The sequence below is a fragment of the Mus caroli genome, unplaced genomic scaffold (assembly GCF_978045245.1).
Source record: "Mus caroli unplaced genomic scaffold, Mus_caroli_1 scaffold_11, whole genome shotgun sequence".
NCBI classification, from domain to species: domain Eukaryota; kingdom Metazoa; phylum Chordata; class Mammalia; order Rodentia; family Muridae; genus Mus; species Mus caroli.
Window position 1 is genome coordinate 16,886,868 of NW_028227266.1, and position 8,463 is coordinate 16,895,330.

Below are 8,463 nucleotides of genomic sequence, written 5' to 3' on the forward strand. Positions count from 1 at the left end.
CCAGGGAGAGTTTGGAGAGTGTAAAAACATCAGAACAATTAAATTAATGAGGAGCTTTGAGAAGTCAAACCCTTGGGCACATGACATTTTAATAATGTTCCTTTCTCTGATTTTCCCTCTGTTTCTGATATTTGTACTGTGAAAACTCACCTGATTTTTCTGTGTACAGATAATTGGGAGCTAAAATCTTCAGTGATGGATAATGAAAGAGGTAGTACGCTCTAGTCAGGGTAGGTGGGGTCGATATGGAAGGCAGAGTATAGTGGGTTTGATCCTTAGAAGAATATAAACTGGAAAGTGCTTGTTTAGTCTATTACAAAGACCCTAGATTTCAAAGGCACTCCAGTTTTCACTCAGTCTCTATTCAAGATCTTATATCATTTCCATCTATGGTTTTGAAATTTAATTATTTTTCCAATTTCATTTTCTGAAGAGAATCTATTCATTCTTCACTCCTTTGTGTGACTTGTAGAATTACATACGACTTCCTTCACCCAGTTTCTTATTTCATACCTATTCAAGATCCATTTCTAGAATTATAATTTTCTGTTTAACATGTATTACTCCCTTCCAATAACTGTTAATATATTTTTATTTAGAATCGCTTTCTTCCCTGTAATTACATTCATGTATAAAAGTAGTGTAAGATTTATCTTTTGTACCAGATTTCTCTCAAAATGTATTTCACTTCCAACATTTGTATTAATACATGTTTTAAAATTTAGTACGCAAGCCAGGCGTGGTGACACATGCCTTTAATCCCAGCACCCGGGAAGCAGAGGCAGGTGGATTTCAGACTTCAAGGCCAGCCTGGTCTACAAAATGAATTCCAGGATAGCCAGGGCTATACAGAGAAATCGTCTTGAAAACAAAACAAAAGTTTAGTAGGCAAAATGCAATTTTCCAAAAATGCAAATAATGAGATGGAATAATCAGGACCTCATACTAATTCCAAATATGAATTAACCAATGTTAGAGTAAAGAAAACACATAAGAGAATACGTGAAACCCATACCTCTTCCAGATGCTCTGGTCTTCTGCTTCATATTTCGTTGGCTGTTAAAATTCCAAATTTTAGATCATCACATTACAGAATAGCTACATTCTGTTTACTCAGCCTTGAAACTCTCTCTCTCTCTCTCTCTCTCTCTCTCTCTCTCTCTCTCTCTCTCTCTCTCTCTCTCTCTCTCACACACACACACACACACACACACACATACACACACATTCTTTTTGTAATGATTGCTGGTATCTCCTTAAACTTTCCTATTTCAGTAAAAAATGCTAATTTTTATTGTCTCATTCTCACATGATAAATTACTTTATTACTTTGCACATATTTTGTGTTAAATTAAACAACATTCTCAGACACTCATAGTACCAACATTTTCTGACATTGAAAATTTGTAATTTATATGTCATAAATCTTTTATTTTTTTCTATGATGATTTTGCTTATACTATCTTTCAATATTTGTAATTAGATTCACTGATTATAGATAGATAGATAGATAGATAGATAGATAGATAGATAGATAGATAGATAGGTGATAGATAGACAGACCTTGATTATACTGATGGTATGCTTTCTTGTTTCATAACTCTTATCTGTATAGTCCACATAATCCTTTCATTTCCCAGAGACATTACTTGGCAGCTATTGTTCAAAAGAACTAGCTTCAGGAAATCTCATTAATCACAAAATGTTCATGTTTTTGAAATAGAAGGAAGATCTATTGTATTTATACTAGTATATGTATCACCAATTGCTGCTTCTCTACATAACAAAATTCTAAGTGGTAATTGTTCCTCAGAAATTTAAATGTTATCACATAGATGTTCCTGTCCATGTACCTGGTCATGGTGCTTTGGAACCTGCTCATCATGCTGGCTGTCAGCTCTGACTTATATCTCCAAAACTTCATGTACTTCTGTCCTTTATTGATACCAGTTTCGTCTCAACAACAGTACCAAACAAGATAGAGAACATGTAGTCACAGAAGAAAGATATCTCCTTCATAGAGTACCTTACACAGGCATATTTTTTAATACTTTTGCTGGAGTGGATAAATTTTTACTCACTTTAATGGCTTATGATCACTTTAGAGCCATCCATCACCCCTTTAACTGCACTGTTATCATGAACCCTCAGTTGTGTGCCCTTCTCATTCTGGTGCTTTGGATCATCATATTCTCTGTTTCCCTGATTCACATTCTATTGATTAATGAACTGAACCTATCCTTATTCACTGAATTCCTGCATTTCTTCTGTGAACTGAATCAAATTCTCATGGTATCCAATTCTTAAAATCACACCAATAATGTCTTTATGAATGTGATGACTTCCCTATTAAGTGTGATTCCTATGACAAGAATCCTACATCTTACTTACAGAGTCATCCTTATTAAAGATAATTCCTACTGTGAATAGCCATTTCTACCTGGGGATCTCATCTCTGTGTAGTCTCCTTGTTCTATGGGTCAAAACTTGGGGTGGACTTCAGCTCTTCTGTAATCTATTCTTCATAAAGAAGAATGATTGCTTCTTTGATGTATGATGTAAAAGTTCCCTATCCTAAAGAAAAAAGATGCCTATAAAAGCACAAGAAGTGGGCTGCTGAGAAGGTCCGGAGTTCAAATCCCAGCAACCACATGGTGGCTCACAACCATCTGTAATGAGATCTGGCTCCCTCTTCTGGAGTGTCTGAAGACAGCTACAGTGTACTTACATATAATACATAAATAAATAAATAAATAAATAAATAAATAAATAAATAAATAAATAACACAAGAAGCCTATAGGGTGCCAAGATATTCCACTACAAAACCAAATTTAAACAATATCTTTCCAATAAACCAGTACTACAGAACATAATAGAAGGAAAATTCTCACACAAGGAGGGAAACTGCACCAAAGAAAAAACAAGAAATTAATCTTCTCACAACAAACCCAAAAGAAGAGAGCCACACAAATGTAATTCCACCTCTAACAACAAAAGTAAGAGGAAGCAACAATCACGGGTGCATAATATATCTTAACATCAATGGACGCAGTTCCCCAATAAAAAGACATAGGCTGACAGACTGGATATGAAAACAGGAACCATCCATTTGCATACAGGAAATACAACTCAGTGCCAAAGACAGACACTACCTCAGAGTAAAAGCCTGGAAAAAATATTTACAAGCAAATGATCCCAAGAAACAAGATGGAGTAGCCATTCTAATATCCAAATAAATAGACTTAACAACTAAAGTTATCAAAAAAGAAGGGAAAGGATACTTCATATTCATCAAAGAAAATCTATGCCCCAAATGCAAGAAAAACCACATTTGTTTAAAAAAAATACTAAATCTCAAAGCACACATTTAACCTCACACAATAGTAGTGGGAGACTTCAACACCCCCTCTTACCAATGGACAGATCATGGAAACAGAAACTAAACAGAGACACAGTGAAACTAACAGAAATAATGAACCAAATGGATTTAATAGATATTTACAGAAAATTTCACCCTAAATCAAAAGAATATGTATCTTTTCAGTATCTCATGGTACCTTCTCCAAACTTTACCACATTATTGGACACAAAACAAGCCTCACTGAATAAAAGAATATTGAATTTATTCCATGCATTCTATCACACAAACATAGACTAAGGCTTGTCTTCAATAACAACAAAACCACAGCAAGCCCACATACTAATGGAAGCTTAGAACTCTCTACTAAATGATAACTTGATCATGGAAGGAATAAAGAAAGAAATTAACAACTTTCTAGAATTTAATGAAAATGAAGGTATAGTATATTCCCAAATTATGGGACACAATGAAAGCAGTGCTAAGAGGAAAACTCATAACTCTAAATGCCTTTATAAAGAAATTGGAGAGAACATACACTAGCAGCTTAACAGTACGTCTGAAAGCTCTAGAACAACAACAACAAAAAAGCAAATACACCCAAGAGGAGTAGACAGCAGGAAATAATCAAAATCAGGGCAGAAAACAACCAGGGTAGGGTAAACCTTCTACAGGGACCCATAACCATTAAGGAATTAGAAGTAGTCATTAAAAGTCTCCCAACCAAAAAGTCCAGGACCAGATGGATTTAGAGCAGAATTCTACCATACCTTCAAAGAAGATCTAATACCAACACTTCTCAAACTATTCAACAAATCAGAAACAGAAAAAGAAGGAACACAATCTAGTTAGTTCTATGAAACCACAGTTATGCTGATAACTAAACCACACAGAGGCCCCCCCACAAAAAGACAATTTAAGATCAACTCCTGTATGAATATCATTGCAAAAATACTCAATAACTTTCTCTCTATCTGAATCCACATACTTATCAAACTGATCATTTACCATGATCAAGTAAGTGGTCTTCATCTCATAGATGCAGAGATGGCTCAATATAGTACAATCTGTCAACATAATCAACTATATAATAAACTCATAAAAGCAACTACATATTAATAAAATATTCAAATATAAAATACACTTTAATATTTTAAACAAATATTCTTTGAAATATTTCCCAAATTTTATAAACCATTAACTAAGAGGTGTAAGCAGACAGATAAGAAGCAGGAAAAATACAAAACAAGTAGGTGAATTCAATGCCCAACTTTGATTAATGGATATGGCGCATATGTCAAAAAAGAAATTTATCTTCAGAGTTAAATTGGATTCTATAGCAATGAGATTAGATAATCATATTTAAATTAACCTATCCAAACTATCTGGATATACATTCTTCACAACAGGTCATGAGTCTTCCACTAGAATATATCATATTTCATGCTATAGCATAAATATTTATTAATAAAATGAATGATTTCTGAAATATTACCCAATAATAATTGAAAAGCACTGTCTATAAATATAAAACAAATAAAATGTACAAAAATATCCAGGTCAAACAATTCAAATTTATATAGTAAACTATGCCACTGAAGAACTTGAGGATAGACTTCCAAAAATTTTAGAAATAGGAAATAATGAAAGCATGAGTAACGAAAATTTTGGTAGAAATGTGCAGGCACCTCTTACAAAAGGTTCTTAAATGAGTGATCACGTTGAGACAAAAACAGAGAGACTTAAAATAAAGAACCTAATAATATACTTCTTTTATTCATAAATAAGAATAGCAAAAAATTAATTATAAATCATGTTTTACTTGAAAGAATTAAACTTGCTCAAAGATTAACAGTAACTTCCACTATTCTGCAGGATTGGATTTCAATTCTCAGCACCCTCATAATGTGGTTCACAGTTTCATTTAAGTTTGAGCTCTGGGAGATTCAAAGCTCTTTTTTAGCTTGTGTAGGCACTTGCATACATGTTCACATACACTCACACACATATATGCCCATACGCAATACACACAAATATAGTCACACACACTCATACACGCACACACACACACACACACCACAGACACAAAAGCAAAAGTTGAAGATGAACACTAACCAAAAGAAATGTAAGATGTTTTTATTGGATATTTTATTTATTTACATTTCAAAAGATATTCTCTTTCCTGATTCCACCCCCAAGAAACACCCTGTCCCATCTCCCTCCTCTTGCTTCTGTGTGGGTGTACTCCCACCCAGACTTAAATAAACTAAATGAGAAAAGAAAGTGGAAGATTAGAATAGATTCTAACAAATCACATGATAATTTAGGATAATATATCATATTTTGCATAAGTATTTTAGTAAATAAGAAAATCTGAGACAAATAGATATATTTATAAAATTATGAACAAAAATATTTAGACACTCCAAATGGATCGCTGACAATCAATAATGATGTGAGGTCATATTAATAGCAAAAATTATTCATAACAAAAATAAAATAAAATAATTGCAAAGAATGATGAAGAATCACTGCAGGATTGCCCCTATATTTAAAGAAAATGTATTATGCAATATGTGCATAGAGCCTATAACAACCTTAGAAACAAAAAAGTAAACAAAGAAAAACTGACAAGATAGGGTGTTGGGAGCAATAGAGAAGGGAAGAGCAGGGTACAAGAGATGTTATAATGGAAATGAGGGAGAGAGGCTCTTCAGGGATGTAAAGAAGGTACATACAAACCATGTAAGAGAAGGACAAAATAAAAAAATAAATCTAAAAGGTCATAAGGAATAATAGTGATATTTAACTATAACAAAAAGTATAGGGTATCTAATTACTTGTATAAATATATACATAGTTGTACTTTTCTCATCTGGCTGATTGTGCCTCCTCTAAGAGCTAAAAACTTCCTAACAAAAACAAAATACGGCAGGAAAAAGTTCTGAGTTATTATCTAAGAATGGATAACAGATTTACAAAGCATAAAATTGCTGATGATACAATGCAGTTCTGAAATAAGGCCCAGAGACCCTAAGCAGGAAATGACTGAAATGAGCATTCAAAAATAGATTAGCTTACATGGTACCAAAAAGCATATGAAAGCTTCTAAAGGAGGAAGGTGATGACCTGTCCTATGAAGTTACAATTACATCAATGACCAGCATGGCATCATAGCCATAAGGATACATTAGTGGCACACATGTTTTCTGGATAAATACAGTTCACTCTTTGAACTGAAATCTTGCCAACTGCTAGGAATCAAAGACTGGTACTAGATTCTAGACAACTACTCATTGAGACAGAAATCATGGGTTTTAGAGAAAAATATCATCACTAATCGGCTACACCAGTATACTAATTTAAATCTAAACATCCACCCTAATAACTGCTAATAAGGTTAATTCACAGCCCTCATCAAAGAAACGTCTATTTAGTACTTACATGGACCAGTGTAGAAAACCACAACCAATCAAAATTCAAGATTGTGGAACCTCGTGCCAATGGATACATCTATAAATACTCCCAAGGGAACAATTAAGAATATATTAAAATCTTAAACATTTATTCACTCAACTTGGATGCTTACAATTTCCTTTAAAATGTGATACTGTACTTAAATACATAGATTAAAAGAACAATATATATCTATATATATATATATATATTACATACATATGTATATATATAGATAGATAGATAGATAGATAGATAGATAGATAGATAGATAGATAGATAGAGAGAGAGAGAGAGAGAGAGAAATGAACTCCCCCCCAAGTAAAAACAAACAAGCAAAAAACAATAGTATTTTTGTCTTCCACTAGTCACATGACCTAGTTAGTCATTCTAGTTTTCGGCCTTCTGAGTAGTGTGAAGAATTGGTTGTAGTTCAGTGATTGTGCCTTAAATCCAGTGAAAGAGTGGTTAGGTATTCTTACAATTTTGCCCCACTACTGTACCAGCATTTGGGTAACCATTGGAAACTATAAGGCTTTTAGTTGTGTTGGTGGCTAACTTTCTCTCTGGTAGTATGTTGTGTATCTTCTATTACCATGAACAATAGTCAGAATGGGTAAAGGCTCTAGTTAGGTTACAGCTTGATACTCTCATTTTCAATGAAATATGTAAGTATTGTCTTTCAAAATAGGATGTTATTGTGAATTTCTGGAGAGCAAACTACCGTTTGCAGTAGCCTGAGGTATTGGTAGGTTTCCATAGGGGTCCATTGGCCAAGACTGAACTAGCACTATCCATTCCTGGCATAGGTTGTTTCGCTTGATGACGAAAGTTGTCTAGTTGTGGCATTGTCTGCACTATTATTTGGTCGCTGTATGTAGTTTCTGTTCACATAGAAGCTTATAGAGTAAGGCCCTTAGTGTTTCTTGTGTCACGTGTATCCCATTTCTTACCCCAACCTGCTGTATTTCTTCCAATTTTATTCAACAGCTCCAGTCTCTTGCTGTTTCTCCATAACTTAATAATGAATTTTACTTTCTTGAGGTGTCATCCTCAGCCTAGTCGCTTACTCTATACCTAACCTCTGTGGTTAAATGGATTATAACACGACTTTAAAATGCTTAAAATCTAACACACACATGCAGAAATAATACAATATTTGTCTTTTTGAGGTTTTCTTTACACGGATCATGATGAGTTTTTCCAGATCTGTTATTTTACCTGTGAAATTTGTACCTTTTTTTTTTAAATAACCAAAATGTATTCCATTGCATAAATATACCACCACATTGTGGGGTGGGGTGGTGTGATAGGCAGCCTGGTCCCTGGTCAGGCTCAGACTTGAAACCCCAGTAACCCAGCATGAGACTGTCCCCTGCAAGGGACAGCAGGCATTTGACCACGACCCTTGGGATCCTGGCTCTTTTCATGTAGTTACAGACTCCCACAATCCCCCAGCAGAGAAGTCTGTGCCAGCACCAAGCCCTCCCACATGCCGATAAGGTATCTCCAAGTTTTAGACTAAGACAATGAGAAGTACCTGCTGTCAGACCCTGACCCGCCCCAACACTGTATATAAGAATCCTATCCTGGAGGAATAAAGGTGTGAGAACTGCTCTGTTGTCTAAGAGCTTCTGTTGTAAGAGCT